Genomic DNA, 20947 nt, shown 5'->3' with positions numbered 1-20947 from the left:
GCACCCTCTTTGAATCACGCCAATGGCACAAGGTGAGCAAAGCAGCTTGTTTCTGAAGCAACGAGAAGTCAGCAGTGGGCGTAGAGAGTGTGTAGTGTGCAGCAGCTTGACTGCTTAGAAATGTACCATTACCTCTGAGCAGTGAGAATAGATAGGTTGCACCAGTCTGAGGAGCAGATTTACAAGCCCCTTGTACCACTTTTCTGTCACTTTTAGCATGGGAAAAGTGACGCAAAAGTGGCGCAAGGAGCTTGTAAATCTGCCTCTGAGTGCACAAGAAAAGACACTCACCTCCGGACTCTGGGAGTCAATGGGGTGCAACAGTCTGGGTATGCAGTAATGAGAACTCACCGCTATGCAGTGGGAGTGCATGGGGGTAGAGTACTTGCACAAACACCTCCTTGCAGTGAATGTTGATAAAATACAATATCCTGAGTGTAAAAGTCAAAACACTTTAATTCGATTATTTAAAATCATAAAAAGACAATCATGAACATATATACATATATATACACATCATTATTTACACAATTCAATCATAGGGTGTATGTACAAGGGGTAGAAGGTAATAAAAAGATGGATGTAGTCACAATACATTCAGATGTCTGATTTCATAAAATAGAGACACTAACAATTTCATAAAATTTCAAGCTAAAAATGTGATTTACAATAGAAAAAAATTCAATATAGACATGGTACATATTTCATCGTCTAATACACCTAACAGTCCATTCTCATCAGAGATATAAAGTGCAAAGTTCAGATAGAATTAAAGGGAAACACATCAGTGAAAAATTAACCTACATCACATTAACGACTCTATCTGATATATTCTTTTTCCGGACCGCAGCCACCAGAAAACTAGCGACACAAAACATAACCCGAGGACAACTTAACATTTGTAAATACAAGAGAGCTGGTCTAACTTGCATAAATCCAGCCTCCTTCAGGAGCAGTAACAGATATTTACCTCGCATTTCCTGATAGAGTTCACAGAACATGACGAAATGCATCGTATCCTGAGCTAAGAAGTTATCGCATTTACAAGGATGACAGTTTTCTGGTTTACCCCAGGTTGGGAATTCCCCCAAAGTAAGGTGTATTAAATTAAAACGAAACCTTGATAAAAGCTGTCTGTGAAAAGGACGATTAACTGTAATCAGATAGGGCTCAATTGAGGGAGATGTTAATAATACGAAGTTTGCTCTCACAGAAACTTTCTTAAGTTCCTGCTCCTCTCGTTCCATGCTAAGAATGTTAAGGAAATTTATCTTTATCCACCCAACGTCCTCTCTTCTGATACAATTAGGGGTAGTATAGATCTCGGGGCGACCTAATAGTGTGAACATTGTTTTCAGATACAAAAGCCAGGGGATCATATTCGCCCTATCTAACGCAATACAATCCAACAAAATTTGATGATTTAGTGTTATTTCCTGGTTAAGCCAGGTCTTAGCCCAGCAGATAAGAGGTGCCAGTCTAAGCTGGTCCGTCACATATCCTAGTCCTAGCTCAGTGTGGACTGAGTAGGTTGGTGAGGATTGTGGCAGACCCAACAATGATCTTAAAAACTTATTTTCACAAATTTGGATTTTTTCATGAGAGGTATAGCCCCAGATACAAGAACCATAGGATGCTATGGCAAGACATTTGGATTTGTAAATATGAAGAAGACCCTCAATTGGTTTTGCCCCTAGTTTTTTTGCGAACCCCAAAACAGCCGAGGCTGATCTAGTCAGAGCATTACTTTTATGGAGCTGCTGAGGTCTCCATGTCCCCCTTTGGTCGAATAGAACCCCTAAGTAAGTAAACATTGGAACCCTAGATATAGCTATGTTCTTGCAATGAAAGGTTTTTACTTCGTTCGGGATCTACAATTTTTACCCACCGCCATGACATGTGACTTTTTGGTGTTGACTTTTAGATCTAAGGACTCCATGAACTCTCCAAATGAGTCCAATAACTTCTGGATCCCATTTCCAGTCCTTGCGAGAAGGACCGCGTCATCCGCATATAGGAGAACCGGTATCAGAAAGTCCCCTATATGCGGCACATCCCTTGTCACTTGCTCAAGGCACCCCCCAGGGCATTAATATACAGGGTGAATAATAGAGGGGCCAAGATACAGCCCTGTCTCACACCCTCCTAGAGCTAAAGTGGCTTGTACATCTTCCTTCCTGGTTTACTCTCACTGTTGCAGACAAATCGGTATGTAAAACCGCCAGAAAATTGACTAGTGCAGGGTCAACACCAATGTCTTTTAATATAGACCACAATTTTGTTCGGTTGACTAAGTCAAATGCCGAGGAGAGGTCCATAAACCCTAGGTATAGGGACCCCTCCTTGGCTACTGTATATTTGCCTATCAGGAGCTGAAGATTTAAACACTGGTCCAGAGTACTTCTTTTTTCTCTGAATCCATATTGGAAGTCAGACAGGACCCCTCTGCCATCTAGCCACTCCCTAAGTCTCCCTAATACGACCCTCCCCAGAATCTTAACAGATGAGTCTATCAGGGAGATGGGGCGGTAACAAGCGGGGTCCCCTCTGTCCCCCTTTTTAAACACTGGGACGATGACTGACGTCAGCCAGGAAACAGGTACGCTGCTTCCAGTTATGGCATTAAATACATTCATTAGGATCCCTGCCCAAAAATGAGGGAAGTGGCCATAAAAATCAGCCGGGACCCCGTCAGGGCCTAGGGCTTTATTTTTAGACATATCCCGTATAGCCTTTTCTATCTCTGTCTTTTCAAAGATAATAGGGATTCCAGATAAGTTTGAAATAGGTTCCTGCCCCAATGAGCAAGAGTCCTGCTCATATATCCCCTTGAAATGTATCAACCATTTTTCGTCAGGGATAACACAGTCTAGTGCTGAATTGCTATCCTCAGAGAAAAAAGGGTGATTAACAGTAGACCAAAATGTGCTACTGTCACGTAGCACCTCCACGGAGAGGAGTTTTTCCCATGCCTCTTCCTTGATTTCTTTTTTACGTACCATAATTGCCCTTTTATACTCCTTCCTTAGTGCACTAACGGCTCCTTTGTTCCTGGGTTTACGCTTCAACTCCTCGAGTAGAGAGCTATGAGCTTGTGAACAATTTTTATCAAACCATCTTACCACCTTAGCCGATGGTTTCCCTTTTTATACTCTCAGGTCTTCAGCAGTGTACAAAGACATAACGCAAAAATATACTTGTGCAGTTGTATATACTATGCCATTACTAACTCTCTATCTTTCAGATCACTAAACTGGAGGGTGTATTAACTGCTCCATCTATTACTTTGTCTCTCTCACACTTTTAATGTCGTTTCTTCTCTTTTTCTCTCTCTCACTCTCTCTCACATTGTTTCTCTTTCTCTTTTAAAGTTATGGACGGTGCTGTCCACTCTGCCGATAAAAAAATGAAGGCTGAATTTAATACAGTCTGCAGTGTAGCACCTAAACTGAGTTAAAGTTGTGAACTCTGTTCGCGACAGTGTTTACACAAGGTAAGTACAAGATCAAATGCGTTCCAAAAAAGGAATATTGTCCTGCTTAATGACGTGATCTCTCACCTATTTCTGTCTCATCTCTGAATCATTTTAAAGACCTGTTGGTCCATACTGTAAATGTGACGCAGTAGGCTCGTCCGTAAAGACACCTCTTTTACGTGGGCTATAGGAGAGGTGGAATGTATCAGGCACACTTGAGACATGCAAATTAACAAATGCTACCTTGATTTGTGATCGTTGACCTCATTCAGTCACATCGAACTAATTTAAAAAATGTATTTTCATTTTTGGTTTGCAGATTACCTATCCTCTTCGCATTGGAGTCCATCAAACATTTTGTTTAATATATTGTTATGTTAAAGCTATGTTTCTAGTTTTTATTATATTGTTTTTTTAAAGATACGTTTCTAGTTATTTATTGTTGTTTTAATAAAAGTTAATAAAAAAGTATATACGTCTTCTTTTTCTGACAACATTTCACTATTATTTAGTGTGATAATCTTATGCTTACACCACATTTAACAATTAAAATAGAAATTATGTTTATACCTACAAGTATAATACTGAGGCTAACTCTTTACCAGCTCTTTACCAAAGTCTCTACCTGGGATTAACGGTTCCTATGGAAAATGTTAAAAACTCCAGCACAGTAACTTTGTTTGGATTAGCAACATTGTACGGTGAACTTGTAACTTATGTGCTCACTTAAGTATTCCATGAACTGTTACTATGGTAACAGGCAGTAAGAAGTTTGGAGGTAGGGTTGAAAGGTACTGGCTGTACAGAAACTGTTATATTTACCCAGGATCCTCTACATGACAGAAAGGAAAGCAAACTAAGACAGAACACTGTGTAGCAGATTTACAAGCCCCTTACACCACTTTCGTGTCACTTTTCCCATGCTAAAAGTGATGCAATAGTGATGCAAGGAACTTGTAAAATCTGCCGCATCACATATTAAACATGCTTAAGTCTACTTCAGAACAGATTTTAGGATCCGACATAAACCGCAATTAGCAAGAGTTTTCCTATCGGTCCTCAAATCCAGGGCCGCCTAGTAAATACAATGTTATTTTCATACCTCCCTCTTCCTTTTTAAATTCTAATAGAAACACCTTCCTTCCCACTGATAACACCTACATTGCAACTCATTGGCGATACGAGGCGAGCCCTTAGCAAACCAACTGCTTACATGCATTAATGGATCTTAGCGTCACCTAGTAAATAGGGCAATATAATTTTCACCCCATTTTTGGCTTTTTTTAAAAATATGCAGCTTAATGGCACTTGTTAGTATGTCCTCAAGCTTGCTATGACACAGCGGGAAACTCGACTCCCGCTCTGCCATAGCAAACAGCAGTGTCCCGGGGTAGACACCTCGAGACACAGCAGGAGCCGCTCCTGGGGGGTGGTGTTCCCCAAGGCTTTTGACTGCTCCAGAATGCAGACCACGTGGCCCTCCTCCCAAAATATGAAAAGCCCCGGAGGGTGCTAATCCCCAAGGCTTAGACGGACCTTTGAGCTCCCTCACCCATTTTTTTTGTAGCACCGAGGAATGGCTGTCCCCGGGTTACAGGGCCCCTCTGAACTCCCATCAAATGTAATATTTTAGACCCTGGGATTTGGCCCTCCCAGGTAGCTAATGCTTAAACAAGCACAGGAGCTTCCGCTTCCTTTTTATCCATGCACCCAACGCACCCAACGCACATTTCTCAATTTTTTTCCACACAAAAAACATTTGGGGGGGCCCTAGGGGTCCTTGTGGGTCCCATAAGCAGGTCTAGAAAATCTAAATATTTCTTACATGCCCCCTTTAATCCTTTTAAACATTTGTCCTTCTACCAAGACTCATAATGGCTACCAACAATTCCTGGTTTTAAATGTTAACAACCACTTGACAGCCAATTGGCATTCAGTGCATCATCCGGACGGTGCGCTTTGAGTGCGCACAAGATGCGCCGATCCACTGAGGCCATAGATATATATGTACTTTTAATTGTAATTTTCTCATGAACTACTGAACAGATTTACATCATATAGGCAAAAGGCACGATTTTGAACCAAGGACTACAACTTTGCCAAATTTGGTGTATTTCCGTTCAGCAGTTCGGGCTGTAGCTGGGATAAATGGTACCTATGGAAAATTGCATGGGGAAAATACGTTTTAGGACCCCCCTTTTTTCTCAGCGCCCGCTTCACGAATCACCTGAAGACTTTCAGGATAGGAGCATACCAGAGCGCCCCACCAGTTTTGAAAATTTTGCAAAGATTCCTTTTTAATGATGCCTCTAGAAAGAGAATAAAATAGGCTCACCAATTGATGCGTTGGATTGTGAATAAAATAAAGTCATTCTTACATAAATAGGCAGTAATAAAAAGTACTTCCAAATACAGCCAACACTAGCTTACCTGTAATAATTAACGACAAATTAAAGCAGGTCACTGCGCTAAAAATAAGTTCATACAAATAACGCAGTTGAAGAGAGGACGTAAGTAAGCTAGCACATAATGCACAATAGGCCAGTAGCCCTCCTTAGCAGTCAATAAGACTAAATAGCATCAATTACTACACATAAAAGTGACATTCTGTCAACATCCCCACTAGGCAGAGAAAACAACTACAGAAATATGATGCTCAGTCAACAAAATGCCTAACCTTCAATGAAATGAAATAGTTCTGACTCCTATGTTTACAGATTCACTGATGATTTGATGAGTTGGACAGAAAGCCTTGCCCCACAAATGATCACTTGGCCATGAGGTGGATCTTTTGGACCACGTATCATAGCAATGCAGAAGACTGTATCTTACATGGGGAGGGAAAATAAGATTGGGAGTATCTTTACATGAGGGCAAGCTTAAAAGTCTGGCAGAAATATACATGTTTTATTTATTTATATATTATAGGTTTTGTATAGCGCTAGCTGGACCCAAGGGCATCAGAGCGCTTCACATCAGGTACAACAATGTGCCTTATAGGCGAAGGCAGAATCCACATCTGATCAACTTATGAGCATTGTAAATAACATTACCATATAGATCATTAGGTCCACAGGGGGGTGCTATGTTCTTCCCGTTAAATTCAGGTGCACTCAAGGAAGAGGGCTTTGAGTAAAGTCTTGAATTTCAGGAAATAGGAGGTCATTCTAATGTGAGGGGGGGTCGAGTTCCAGATCTTGGGTGCATTTCCCGCAAAGGATTTACTTGTAGTTTTGCGTTTTCTAGATTTCAATGGAATGAGAACGAACGTGTTGGAGGTTCTGAGATTCCTGGACTGGCCGGCCTTTTTGAGTTTTGTGGCCAGGTATTCTAGGTTTGCCTGTGTGAAGGGCTTTGTGCGTAAGATATGCTGTTCGGAAGTTGGCTCGTTGTTCAATTGGGAGCCATTTCAGTTCCTTGAGAGCGGGAGAAATGTGATCGAATTTCTTGGTTCCTGTGACCATTCTAGCTACGACATTGAGGGTGGTTTTCAAGGGGCCTAGGTGCTATTTAGCTGATCCGGTCAGGGCTGCGATTCCATAGTCAATTCTGGAGAGCACCAGTGCTTGAGTGGCCTGTTGGAGGTCTTTCGGAGGAAGGAAGGGTTTTATTTTGTAGAGAAGTTTCAGATTGAGGAACGCGCTTTTGGCAGGACCATCAATGTTTTTTTTCATGTCTAGTTTGGGGTCTAGGGTAATACCTAGGGACTTTACCGAGTCCTTCGGCTTGAGGGTGCCATTGAGGGCATCAACCGCTTTGAGCGATTCTTTAATTTGGGGGTTTTCGTCTCTGTTGGAGATGAGCATCACTTCAGTATTCTCTTGACTAAGCTTCAGGTGGTTCTGTGAGAGCCATTGTTGAACCTCTTTGAGCGTGTCATTAAGTTTGAGCATGTCGTCCATGGAGGTGGTTTCCAGATAAAGCTTCCTGTCATCAGCGTAGAGGTGGAAGGGGATGTTGGAATTCCTGAGTAGTGTGGTGAGGGGTTCCATGTAGATATTAATGAGTTGGGGAGAGAGTACTGACCCTTGTGGGACTCCTCTGATGACGGGTAGAGGGTCAGATTAAAAAATATATATTTTTACTCTTTGCGAGCAATTGTGTAGAAAGGAGAAGAACCAGTTTAGTACCGTCAATTCCATGCCTGCTCTTTCTTGAAGGACTTTGAGGAGCAATGTGTGATCAACTGTATCGAACGCGGCCGATAAGTAAAGGAGAATGAGAAGGAAGCATTGGTCTGAGTCAAGTGATTTGTGTAGATCGTTTATGATGTTTAGGATTGCCGTTTCAGTGCTGCATCCCTTTCTGAATCTCGATTGGTGCGGGTCGAGGAGCTTGATGTTCTCCAAGTGTTGGGTTAACTGTGGCAGAACACATCTTTCCAGTATTTTCGATAAGAGAGGTAGGTTCAACACGGGTCTAAAGTTGTTCATATCTTCCATGTCTAGCCCTGTTTTTTTTAGTAGCGGCGTGACTTGGCCAACCTTGAGGCAGTCAGGGATGTTTGCAGAGCTCAGCGAGCTGTTGATGATCTTGTACCAAATTGGGGCTAGGGTGTGTTTCAGGTCTTTGGCCAGATTTATAGGAAGCTGATCCAGGGAGTGGGATGACGGTTTGGCGTTGGTGATCAGAATGACTATCTCTGCTTCCTGAATGGGCGTGAAGACGGAGCAGTGAGTGGGTAGGTTCAATGGGGTGCTGACTATCAATGCTGGTATCTTGGTCTCCGTAAGAAAGGAGGGGGTTATGCTGAGAGAGAGGTCGATCTTGACGATTTTTTCGTTGAAAAAGCTGGCAAAGTTGCTGCATTGTTTTTTGGAGGCCACTAAGTCAGATGTATTTCATTTGGATGTTTGGCTTCTGATGATACTAAAGAGTTCTTTGTGTCGGTTTTCTGCATTATCTAGAGCGGAGCAGAAGAAAGAAGATTTTTTGTTCTTGATGTGTTTCTTGTAGTTTCTGCGTGCTGCTTTGAGTTGCTCACGGTGATCGGTGGAGGGATTGCTCCTCCAGATTCTTTCTAGGGATCTGGAATGTCTTTTTTCATTATTGATGTCAGTGGTGAGCCAAGATCTGGAAGGGGTGTTTCTGGGTTTTTTTCATTTCAAGGGCGCCAGGCAGTCTAGGGTGGCCATCATGTTGGAATGGTAGAGAGAGGTGAGATCTGTGGTCGAGAGGTGCTCCATCGTGTTCGGGAGGAGCGTGCTTAGTTCTTATTCAAGATTGTTCCGTGGGACTTGGGCAGTATTCCTGACCCATTTGGGAGAAGCTTGTTTTATGGGTTGAGTTGGCGCTGTTTGGTTGATATGGAAAAGAATTATGTGGTGGTCTGACCAGTCTACTGGAATGATATAGTCAATGGTTATAGTGTTTTTGTCCGCAAATACCCCAGTGACTTATCAAATGCCCATACGCTATCCTTCAATGCATCCCATGACCCCAAATTGACAAAGACAATTTGAAAGAACAACTACTACCGCTAACAGAAGGTGCTGTAAATGGATAGCAGCCTTAGAAAAACATGCAGCTGGTATCACCTTAGCAGTAGGTAACATTAAAATCCTGCTCACCTCCCTGATTGGAGTGGAAGCAGAAGACATACTAAAAGCAGGAATAAAAGGAACAACGCTAACAGAAGCAAAATATGATGGTACTCAATTTTTTTTATAAACCATGAAAACCATCATATGGTCCTAGTTACACTGCAAGTACCCTGATATGCATTAGCAGGCATCACACAAGGTGTTTGGAAACGAAGGTTTTTGAACAGAGAAAGGGGGTGCACTGCCAGATTACACGCATACAATTTTAAACAGCAAAAGTTACTAGGTGCTAAACGGCGAGTGGACAAACCCAAACCACTCCTGTGAGTAAAGAACTACTCCTAATACTTAACCGGTTCGCCGTAGCACTCTATCAAGTAAAGACGTTATGTACAGTGACAATATACAAGCATGTTCCAAAGCACAAAATGACAGAAATTTAAACAAGTTCACAAGATGAGTAAATCTTGGTGTCTTTAATGAAGATTACAGCCAGCCGACACGTGTTTCATCGCCTTCGCGATTCATCAGGGCTAGACGGCCGTGTCACTATCCAAAGGTCGCTTAGCTGGTGATAATTCCAACCCAGCCGGGCCTTCTCTGGTAGCACTGGTTTGCGTGCGTCCAGAAGCGGTGAGAGTCCGGGAAGAGCTGCAGTCACTCGCTGCTACTGGAAAACGCCGCACACGGCTTACAACCTAAAACACTTAGGAACCGCACCAGGTTTCTCTGTCACTAATGAATACGGCACAATTATAACCATAGAAGTTTCGATAGCTTGATGGGAAATATCGAGTGATTTCCGAGCCCGCCCTTGAAAGTATATACTATCCAAACAGATACACTAGGACTCTCACCGCTTCTGGACGCACGCAAACCAGTGCTACCAGAGAAGGCCCGGCTGGGTTGGAATTATCACCAGCTAAGCGACCTTTGGATAGTGACACGGCCGTCTAGCCCTGATGAATCGCGAAGGCGATGAAACACGTGTCGGCTGGCTGTAATCTTCATTAAAGACACCAAGATTTACTCATCTTGTGAACTTGTTTAAATTTCTGTCATTTTGTGCTTTGGAACATGCTTGTATATTGTCACTGTACATAACGTCTTTACTTGATAGAGTGCTACGGCGAACCGGTTAATCACACAAGGTGTTGCACCCCACATGCATTCACAGACTCAAGCAATTCAGCCCCAAACAATGTACTCCTACTTGCCTCTAATTCAACAACAGCCCATGCAGCAAACAGTGCCAGGACTCCAGGCACCATCATTAAGCCAAATGCAAGCACCCATTCAGTATTTACAGCCACAGAGCACACACAGTTAGCTACAGAAGAGATTTTGAAACTGTGGCTATGAATAAGGAAGTGAACAATAGACAAAAGGAAGGAATTAGCAAAATAAACCTGTTCTTCTATTCCAATTTCAAGTGAACAAAACTCATGAGACAAGATGGGCAACAAATTGGTTGAATGGAGTGCACAATAACTACACCCAAATTTCCTCTTGGATAATATATAACATTTCCTGGCCCCAAAGATTTATGACACCTATTAACGAAAATGGCCCCTACACCAATCGTGGAAATGGTTGCTAAAGTCCAACAATGGTGTACATACAAATATGGCTTAATGAAAATTTTGGATGAGAATAGAGACAATAGGCTGGTCCAGAATACGCTTAAAAATATAGGTCGAATACATTTTTCAAACAGCAAAAGATACAATAGCATCTGCAATGTGATTGCATGGCAGAAGACTCATGTTTATTCTAGGCCCTTATGAGCAATAAACTAAAAACAAATCAGGCGTATTACACAAAATGCATGACACATAATGCACCAGAGTTCGGTCTGTGGGGGTCTGTATTTGACTTCATGGTCACAGGTTCAAATGCTGCCAGGTCTACTCAGCCTTTCATCCTTCTGAGGAGGATAAAAGGAGTACCATTGAGTTGGGGAACAATTAACTTCTGCTATTCAGGGCCAAGATACCCTTCTGAGTGAACATGCATTTTACAAATACACATGTTTTGTTAAAATATTATTTAGTAAAATATACAATTCAGCACAACGCATGCTTTTTGATATTACAAGGTGTTGAAAGGTTAAAAGATATTTCTTGGGCTGCCTTTATATTAACGCTGCTCGCTGGTCACAGAGTCTGGGCACTGAGCCCAGACCAAAAAGACATAATGCAATAGATTTCCTGTTGTTACAAACAGAACAAGAAAAGAAAAATAATGAAAAAAATATATATAGTTAGAAGATGAAACGCTGTGTAAATGTGTATACGTATGAACTGTATTGAAATAATAGGTTTAATGTATACATTTCCTTCCCTTACATTTTATTTTCTGGTGCAAGGCCATAGGAGAGGAGATGTTTTGTTTTATCTATGTTATGTTCCATGGTCTATTTGACATTAGCTGATGTCCCATACAGCAGATTATGTCAGTATGTTGAGAAATATAATTGTTGTTTCAAGAAATAGTTTTAAAGAATGAATTAGGAGAGACTGATTGTCTTCCCCATCGTGGCAGACAGGCCTATATTGAACCAAGAGTTAAGCTAGAAAAGGGGAAAAGGAGAAATGAACTGCCTAGGATCACACAAATTGGTAAAATGAGAAAGCCGGGATTAAATACAGGGTTTCAGGTTTCACAATATGCAGTTTAGTCACTGCATTGTTGATATATATATATATATATATATATAAAATGCGTTGCTCATACAATTGAAGCGCCCACACGTCGTTCTAGTTTTCACCTCATTTATTTCAGCAGACAGCAGCGCTGACCAGCGCACAGTGGAAGCGCAGTTTCTCAAGCCTTTCGCCTGACGCGTTTCTGGATACAGTTCATCCCTTCTTCAAAGGCAGGCCATGGGGAAGTAACGGCAGCTCATGTTAAGTACTTTCTTTAATTGATCAGAGTCCCACCCACTTGGGCGTGAGCGCCTCATGGCATTCTGGTTCTTGTATTCTTGGTAAGTAAAAACCGTAGTGGTAGCAAATGTCACTCCCTTCCTAGTAATAATGTTCCTTCGGGTTGCATTCACAATGTTGCGTTGTTCTCGCTGCTTTGCTTGTGTCGAACTGAAGAGGCAATGTTGTTCCTACATGGTGTTGTCAACTTCAATCACCGGACCTGCGCCGTCAGCAGGGGAGCTGCTTCGTGGCCTGCCTTTGAAGAAGGGATGAACTGTATCCAGAAACGCGTCAGGCGAAAGGCTTAAGAAACTGCGCTTCCACTGTGCGCTGGTCAGCGCTGCTGTCTGCTGAAATAAATGAGGTGAAAACTAGAATGACGTGTGGGCGCTTCAATTGTATGAGCAACGCATTTTATATATATCTCCACCACTATTTCTACTATCGCCAATAAGTAGTTATAGTTAGGACCTAGTTTCCATAGGAAATCCAAAACATTCTATTTGGAATAACTTTGGCGCCAGTGGATGAATCTTCGCGAATTTCTCCAAGAAAATAGCCTGCTCCGCTCTGCTCCTTCACTGAAAGGTGGGGATGATTCGTCAAGTGGGGGCGGAGATAAAAGGGGGTCCCAAAACGTGTTTTCCCCATACAATTTTCCATAGGGACCTTTAGCCAGGGCTAAAGCCCAAACGGCTGAACGGAATTACACCAACCTTGGCAGAGAGGTAGAGTTTGGTTCGCATATTGTGCTTTTTGTTAAATGGTGTAAATCCGTTCAGTAGTTCCTGAGAAAATCAAAAGTAAAATCATAGTGATATCTAGAGATGAAGTACTGTAAGCGTACAGAAATCCGTACAATTACGAGCACGATCTGCATGTTGAATGGATGTCAACTGTCTGTCAACACTCCAAACCAGGAAGTGTTGGCAGCCATCTTGTGCCTCGGTAGAACTGAGTCACAAGAAAACAGTAAAACGAAGTTGAAAAATAAGGAAAGGGGCAGGGTAGAAACAACCTGACCCTCTAGGCCTGCTCAGGGGGTCTCACATGGATCTTTAGGCCTAACATTTTTTTTAAACGCGTATGGTACGCGTTTTTGGGCAATTGTTATTGGGAAATTTGGATTAATTGTTAATTGTAATTTTTCAGAATGGGGGCCCAGAGGGATCGCCATCTCCTGGGGCTTTAACTATAAGTATGCGGAGGGCTCATGGCCCCCTCGGAGCCCCGGGGACCGCCATTCCATGGGACCTCTTTTTATTTAAAAAAACTGTGTGGGGGGTTTCAAGCCCCCCACACATGTCCCGGGGACCACTACCTCCCCGGGGCTCTAATATAGAAAATAGGGAGGACGGACAACCCAGCCCCGGGGACTACCACCCCTCGGGGCTTTTGAAAGTTGGGAGGGGGGCCGCGTGGTCCCCTTCTTGGAGCCTTTGATGGCCCTGGGGAACACCACCTTTCAGGGCCGGCTTCTGCAGTGTCCCGGGGTGCCTACATTGATGCCTTCGGCAGTGCCTAGGGTGACGAAAAGCAATGCCGGCTCCCGAAGGACGCAGGGAGCCGGCTTGGGCCGTGGGGGCTTTGGGGCTCATAAAAAATAGTTCTTTTCAGAACTAACTTCAATGGTCAAAGAAAGAGCTATATTTCTATGAAAGTATGTAAAGCATTCCGTTTTTATTCTGCACCAGTTGTACTCTCTACGCATGCGCAGCCTCGTGCCCACGCTTCTTTGTTTTTCTTCAAGTTCGCCAAGCAAACCTCTCCTCATTTCAGGTATTACATTTTACGATTTCTTCTGCCAGGTTGTGTGCCTTATTCACTGTATACTTTTGTAATATATTAATAATCAAATTATATCTATATTTATTTGAAACGTATTGCTGAGGCACCAAACGTTAATTACATACTCCTTCCTCCGGCCGGAGCCCCCCTTTTTATAATGGGGGGCCCAGAGGGTCCCCCCTACGTGGGGATCACTAACCCCGGGTCTTTAACTATATGTATGCGGGGGGCTTATGACCCCTCGTGGTTCCGGGGACCGCCTCACCCCCGGGCCTCTTTTTATTAAAAAAACTGTGCAAGGGCGTTGTAAATGTGGTCTTTTGCTTTCCTTTCTGTCTTGTAGAGGATCCAGGGTAAATATAACGTTTTTTTTGTGCAGCCAGTACCTTTCTGCCTTTTACCATAGTAACAGTTCATGGATCACTTGCGTGATTACAGAGGTTAGAAGTTCACCAAAATATGTTGCTAATTGAAATAGTTACTGTGCTGGAGATTTATATTTATTTTTTTCATAGGAACCGTTAGTCGTAGAAGAAGTTAGTGGAAACGTTTTGTAAGCGATTCCTTCCTGTTCTGGGACTATTAGGGTAATGTGCTCCAAGCGGGACTTTACGAAGCTTAAAGTTCATTGGCTTTGAAGTATTAAAAGTAGAAGGTTTGGAAGTCATTCCTTGCTCGTCTGTGGAACAACATGGAATTTTTGGGGGCTAAAGTGTTCCGAGGGCAAGTTTGCTCCTGATTGGGTGGGAACGGTTCACTGTTGTCAGTGATATTGTGATGCATTTTCCAAAGTAGTATGGGGAAAGAAAGTAGTAGAGGGCAGGTTAGGAACACTGTTAACCCTGTGCAGTGCCCATAAGGTGGTGGAGAGCGATTATGAGGGAAACAATTTTTTTTATAAGTTTCGAAGGCCATTTATATAATTGGTGTGTGGTGTAGAAATCAAAGCGGAAAAATGACAGTGTCTTGTGCTTTTTTTTTATCAAGTTTATAGGTGACATACTTCTTAGGAGTACTATTTACTTATAATGTGGTGTATACAGTCCTGATGGGGAGGTGGGGTAGCGCAGTAAAAAAATCAGTCTAGGTATGAAACAGTTTTTGTTAAGCAAATACAAATAAACTTTCTTCAGAAACTGTTGTTGTATATATGAAAGGGGTGACAATTTAAAATGGAATTTCATAAAATATCAGTTAAGCGTGGCTATATACTTCTTTTGTGTGCTACAGTTTGTAAAAGTGTAGCCCCACATTCTTGATGATGCAAGAGGGCATCAGTTACTTTTAGATAAAGTAGAATAGAAGTGTTACAACAAACACTCCCGCACTACATTATCTCAGATCAAGAGAACAAGTAAAAAACAGTTAAATACAAACGATTTCATATTACATAGAAATGTATGCATTATTATTTTTCAAATATATATTCTGTACAACTCAGGAACGTGCTGTCGTAGTGCTTAGAGGTTGCAGACTGTTCCGCTAATAAATCACATACTCACTAAAGAAAATATAGGATGGTACTCTTATAATATGAAGTACAGGTCCTATATATTCTTTAGGGAGAAGGTGAATAAGAACCGCAAATAAGAATATAAATTAGAAAATAACATTCAGAAATGTAGGGTTTATTAAATATTTAAAGTAACTAAGTATGCATAATAGCTATATTTTTCCGTTCTGCTGTTTCGTAAAATATGTTTCTTGAAAAAAATATCTGATCAAGTACTTTTTAATATTTGAAAGGTATATTATAGATGGCACTGAAAAATCTCCCATTCCTCTTCTGTAGCAATAGGGCAATCTATTATAATATAACGATTGATACCATTGTTACAGTAAAAAGAAAAGGAAAAGAATGTTATGTATTTAACAGAACATCCATAATGAAATATTTTCAAGGGGTAATTATTTACTGAACTTCTTTTCTCCGGGAGGTGAAAAAGTTTGATCTTCGTGGTGACGGTTCATAAACTCCTTTGAGATCATGACGGTGAGAATATTAATATGTATATATTCTCACAGCACATGATCACAAGGGGAAAATAGACTGAAAACCGCAAGCAGGTATCGTTGCTTACTTATCGTTACTCTTTGTGATGACGTACTGTGAACTCCACTAAAATCACCAAGACTGTTAATGTTATAATATACATATTCACAGTATGTGATCTCTAGGGGAAAACACAATAGCAAGTGGAAGATGGTGACATTGATTGTAAATGTTTAGGGTTTGCGTCGACGGGTTACCAACTCCTCTCAAGCTTAGTACAGTGTCAATATTATAATATAAAAAGTCACTATATAGAAGGTGAAAGGAGCCAGAAAAGGAGCAATGTTTGTTATAATCTATCTGTTTCTAAAAACAAGCTAATAAAGTTACAGAGAAAAAGCGAAAAACATGCAATACCATTTTTTTCTACATACAAATTTTTAAATATTGATAAATAGCCACAAATTATAACTAAGTACTATTTCTATTCTATATTGAAACAATTTACAACTCCGGAATATGTTATTTGATGCAAAAAGAGAATCCGATGCTAGAAAACGGAACCTGCAACATAGATTGGCGACTCAGAAATAACTCGCAAAAATGAAACTAATTGCACAGTAGGTGTGGTTTATATAGTTTTTGGTTGTTTAGTAGTCTACGGAAGGAAGCTGTGGGTTACAAACTGTGAAGCCGTAAAGGTTTTGATTTCGATCGTAACACTCATAAGGTATTATTATCTACATACGTTGGAGAGTTTAAAAAGTGTTACTCAGTAAAATGCGTTCTTTGCATTTTCATGATTAAAAACATGTAAATAGAAGACATAAAAAAAATATTGTTATCATTATAAGAAAAAAAAAGGATTAATATTTGTTATTATTATGCTTCTTAATTTAAAAAATGCTAGCATTTGTAAATCTTAAACCTACCCTCGGAAAGGTGTACTGGCGCTTCGGGCGTTGGGAAGATTAATAAATAATAAATGGCTTTTTCTATGCAGCTGCAAGCTTGGCTTTTAAACTTTCAATTGCCCAGTCTGTATCTTTACACTTCCTCCAAACATTCTGTTACTGCTATTTTAGTATTGTAGTGAGCCATGCAGCAGTATGTGTTTATCTATACCCTGTTTTAAAAGTGAAGCAGTTATACATTCAGCTCGACACTCTCCTTGGACAACTGTAATCATCCAGTCAGTATCTAAGTAGTCATGGAGCAAAGTAGGCCTTAGGCCATGGACTGTTCTAAACTCTTATAGACTATGCTTGCAGTCGTCTATGCACCTGCAAACTTGCCTTTTATATGTTCAATTCCCCAGTCTCTATCCTTACACTTCTAGCAAACACTCTGTCACTCCTGTTATAGTTTTGTAGTGACTCATTGATCAGTGTGTACTAATCCATTCACTATATTAAAACACTAATAGGTAGATGTACAATAACTGCCATATCCCCAGGCATATGCCAGTTGTTGTGCACTTTGACATCATCACTATGGATGTGCCGTATTTAGAATGTGGTGCACTATGGGGCAAAAATTATACAGATATGTGATGTATCTGTGCCGTGAGGGCGGCGCATTGCTTAAGTTGCGTTGCAAGTGCAACGCATCTCCAGCAATGCTCGGGGGCTCTATGCTCACAATGCTGAGTCAATCCTTTCACGTGCTTCAAGCAAGTGAAGGGTTTTAATGCAGCATGAGTTCAAAAGTGACAAAGTGAAATCTTGTATATTTCATTCAGCTATTTTCAGGAGGTGTTCCTGTGCCGGAACGCCGACCCATCCCCCCGCTTCAAATCATTATAGTCTATGCATTCACTGTTGTATACAGCAGCAAACTTGCTTTTTATATCTTCAATTACCCAGTGTGTATTGTTACACTTTCACCAAACACTCTTACACTACAGTTTCAGTATTTTGGTGAACCATACAGCAGTATATGCTTATCTATACACTGTTGTAAAAGTAAAGGTGCTATACATTCAGCCACACACTCTCCTTGTAGAATTGTAATCATTCAGTCAGTACCCAAGTACTCATGGTGGAAAGTGTGCCTTAGGGCATGGACTGCTTCAAACACCTATAGACTATGCATGCAGTGTTCTATGCACCGGCAAACTTGTCTTTTATACCTTCAATTCCCCAGTCTGTATCTTTACACGTTCACCAAACACTCTCACATCACTGTTTCAATATTGTTGTGAGCCATTCAGCAGTATGTGTTTATCTATATACTGTGGTAAAACTGAGGCTGTTATAAATTCAGTCAGGCTCTTTCCTTGCAGAACTGTAATCATCCACTCACTACCTAAGTATTCATGCATTAAAATAGGCCTTAGGACATAGACTGCTTCAAACCCCTATAGACTATGCATGCAGTCTTTTATGGACTTGCAAACTTGTCTTTTAGACCTTCAATTCCCCAGTTTGTATCCTTACACTTCCACCAAACACTCTGTCACTGCTGTTTTAGTTTTGTAGTGACTCATTCATCGGTATGTAGTAATCCATTCACTACATTAAAATACTAATGGGCACATATACAATAACTGGCATATCCCCAGGAATATGACAATTATTGTGCACCTTGACACCACCACCATGGATGCGCCGTATTTACAATGTGGTGCACCATGGAACAAGAACGGGATAGATATGTGATGTATCTGTGCTGTAAAGGTTATGTTGCAAGTGCAACGCATCTCCAGCAATGCTCTGGGGGCCCTATGCTCAGAATGCTGTGTCAATCCTTAAACCTGCTTCAAGCTAGTGCAGGGTTTTGACACAGAATGAGCAAAAAGTGACAAAGTGAAATCTTGTAGATTTCATTCAGCCACTTTTAGGAGGTGTTACTGCTCCAGAACGCCCTCCCCCTCCCCATGTAGGAATGTCTCCTTCTGGTACAGGGATTTTTAATGTGACACACCTCTCAGATACGTTCCATTCTAAATACAACACACCATGGCGCATATTTTGCACCCCCGCTGCATCAGAAAAGTGATGCAATGGCGGTGTAAAAGAGGCACAATGGGGTTGTAAATCTGACCCTAACAAACACTTACAAAATTCACCCTGGCAGTTTCACTAGCAGTGCAAAGGGAAGCATAGACTTGTAGCATATTAATGCACATATGTTACATTTAAGTGCTTCAGAAGTACAACAGTATACTATAAGTAAACGCCTTATAGATTTATACTATAGCACTTCCTTATAGTTCTGCACTTTCACATTCACCATACACTACTAATGTATTCATTCATTCATTTATGCACTACACAGTCATGCAAACAAAGTTTTATACACTATCATAGAAATATAACTCTTTTTTTGACCAGTGAAAATAGTTCTGAAAAGAACTGTGCTTTTTGAAGTTTTGTGTTTTTTTTAGATTTTTTTAACAGGTTCGTTTTTTTTAACAAAAAAAATAAAAACTACAATCAAAAAAGCGTCCAACAGGAACAAATCATAAAAAAAATGTACAACGTGTACAACGGTGCTCCCGTTTCCTCTGGATAATCAAGTCTATCGATTGTTCACCATAACACAAAAGCTCATTGCAAAATTTGCAATGATTGACGAAATCCGCAAAATCAAGTTCAATATTTGGGTGTGGACTGTTTGCTTGAGGTGGTGGTGCAGTAGATGTTCTAGTAACAGGAGGTGGAGGGTTGTCCCGCAGCCTTTGTGTGCAAGCTCTTGCATAAGTATTAGGGTGCAGAGTTTTCACATGGCGCACCATGCTTGCTGTTCAGAAGGAATATTTTTTGCTGGGGTCGCTCCTGGAAAGAGTTTGTTGTGAACGTATCTAGGACCCTAATTAAATATTCCCGATTCATGCCCTCATGTGGTTATAACGAATCATATCTTTATAAGGCATAAGAATCATATCCATATTTAGTCATAGATAATGCAGTCCAACTACGGCAAGGCTACTTCCCTAGACTCCTAGAAAGTACAACGCGTTCTTCAAACAAACCAAGCCTCCAGCAGCCTGGGAATTCCCCCTGCTTCTGTTTTGATTTGTCCTAGAACTCCTGAGAGTCCTAAAAGAACTGCCAGTCCGTAGTGACAGTTCTTAGTGACGTCTTATGTCCAACCTTACGTCAAACACAGCACCTTCTAGGTATAAATATACCAGCATTTACCTTAAGCAACACACGGTGATTTGGAGCAGAGCGGCTATCTACTTACCCAAAGCCCAGCTGATGCGAGTGCCGAAGGAAGCCGACCCTCCCGTTTGACGCACTGAGAAAGACGCTGTCTTTTCGCCTGCCGAGAAATCCAGCTCCAGTGTTTCCAGTCACCCTTGCGGGTTGCTGGGAGATCGAGTCCTGAGAAAGAGATACAAGTCCTCCTTCATTCTAAAGCAAAGGTACGGAGCTGATTAAATCCTTAAAGAATTCTTGATTCAGATTCTTGGCAAAACTAACTTAACTTAAACTGCAGCTCACTTACTCCTTCCCACATACTAGGCTTAGGTTAGGTACACCGGGGTAGGCGTATTTTAGAAGCACCAGTTGAGTACGTTTAGTCAACTTTTATCATTGTATGTATTGTATATATTTTATCCGTTTTAAATATCATATGGCTCAGAAACCATATAAATGCTTTTACAGTATTATTTCATAATACTCCTTTTACTGTACGCACTTTACTTTATGACAAGTATTGCAATTGTGGCAATTCACTTCTCTTGCATGAGAAAGAAGACTGCTCAATAAATAACAACTTTTATTGAAACCCCCCGTCTCTCGATTTCTCTTCACTCTGGTGAAACTAAGCTTCCACGATTGACTGAGTGAAATAGCTATCTATTGTTTTCACACAACTCTGGAGATATACTCCTTATTCTGGAGGGAGCAAAGTTGTCATGTTTATACGGTTGTCAAAAGCTAATCCCTTCTTGTCTATTCAGGAAAGTTAACTCATTCCTGTTCACTCGAGAAAGTTTCTAGTGACCTCTGAGCTAGCTGGCATTCATAATTAAGTCTAACATATTCAGTAGAGACCTAGTCGACCTAAGTCCTATGTCTAAAATACCGTTTATGTTATTCCAATGCGCAGAGCCTATTGGGAATATAGGAACTACACTACATGGCGCCCAACGTTTGGTAAGGCGATAAATCTAACGCAAGATACTAGAGTAACTCAGTCGTGCTTTTCACACAGACCCCTTTTTCCCGTAAAAACTCCACTAAACGTCTGGAGTGGGTAAAAG

The sequence above is a fragment of the Lissotriton vulgaris genome, chromosome 3_1, assembly GCF_964263255.1.
Source record: "Lissotriton vulgaris chromosome 3_1, aLisVul1.2, whole genome shotgun sequence".
Taxonomy (NCBI): Eukaryota; Metazoa; Chordata; class Amphibia; order Caudata; family Salamandridae; genus Lissotriton; species Lissotriton vulgaris.
This window is presented reverse-complemented; position numbering follows the sequence as displayed.